Genomic DNA, 1,376 nt, shown 5'->3' on the forward strand with positions numbered 1-1,376 from the left:
TGGGCGCGGCCTTCCCGGCGTGAGCTCATCGCGACCAGCAGGGCGCACCCACCGCGCCCAGCAGCCCGGGGCTAGGAGCCCGGGCCGGCTCCGCTGAGAGCGCGCACTGGGCGGGATCTGGACTCCACGCAGGGGGCCCCTGGTGGCCGCGGTGTGGTGGAGGCGTTTCCCCGAGGGCCCGAAGGCCCGATGCTCCTGCCCACGACACGGCGCTCTAGGCGCCCCCACACCTGCGCGGACGTCACCGCCCAGCCCCGCGGCCCCGCGGGTACCACGGGGACTGCCCACTCCTCCTCTGGCGGCCCAGCCTCTTCGTTCCCCTGCTGGGTCCTTGGCCTCGGGAAGGGGAGGGGCGGGGCAGCCAGCCACCTGCCGGGTGAAGTAAGGGCCCCAACGTCCCCTCCCCCACCCCGCCCTACTGCCCCAAATCCTGCCCCCTCTGCAGTTTCCTGGTGGGAATGACTCAAGGGGAAGAGCCGTGTCTGCTGCGCCCACGTCATCCGTTTGTTGTTCATCAGCCCTAAGGCCTGCCGGCCCCGCGCCCTGTGGCTGCCCACCGGCAGAGAAGGGGGCCCCTGGGCGGGGAGCCTCAGTGAGGGTGAGGTCCTCTGGTCACACCCAGGGCTGAAGTCACTGGGGAGGAGACCCTGGGTCCTGTCCTGGACCTCTGGGCCTGCAGCCTGGGGGAACCCTGCCTCCCCATGGGCTCAGACCCGAGGGCCCATGGTTGCCCAATCTTGGCCTAGGTCCCCAGACCCACAGGTGAGTGGGCAGGAGGAGAGATAACCTGAGCCGGAAGACCACGGGCACTAGTGACCGGATTCCTGGCCCCCAGGGCCTCCCCGCCAGCTGCACGTGTCCCAGGGCAGGTCAATGGCACCCCTGGGTCGGCAGGAGTAGATGGGTACAGGTCAAGGTACAGAGCAGCCTCCTTTCCCGCCAAGCCTGGGCATGCCCAGCGCCCACCGATCCCCCGACCCCGTGTGGTGTGTGTGAGGGGCGCTGGAGGGTCTCCAGCCCCAGAGGCTTGATCGGGGGTGGGGGCAGGGGCAGGGGAGAAGGAGGCAGGGAATCTGCTTCAGCTTGTCCTGGAAGGCCACCCTGCTCACAGGCCACATGGGACAGAAGGTGGGGAGCCGTGGCAGCCACAGGTCCCCATCCTTACCTGTCCTTCACCCCCACGCCCAGTCACCCTCTGGCCCGGGCTGGCGGAGTCCTTGACTTCACCCCACTTCCCCAAATGTTATCGGGTGCGAATACCCATCAATACCCATCGGCTGAGGCGTGGGGGTGGGGCGCTAGAGAATGTGGCTTTGTTTTCCTCAATGGAGTCAGGCTCTGGGCCCTTCTCCTCCGGAGTGGACTCCAAGGCTCCG

This window comes from Pteropus vampyrus, unplaced genomic scaffold (assembly GCF_000151845.1).
Source record: "Pteropus vampyrus isolate Shadow unplaced genomic scaffold, Pvam_2.0 Scaffold588, whole genome shotgun sequence".
In the NCBI taxonomy this organism is placed as follows: domain Eukaryota; kingdom Metazoa; phylum Chordata; class Mammalia; order Chiroptera; family Pteropodidae; genus Pteropus; species Pteropus vampyrus.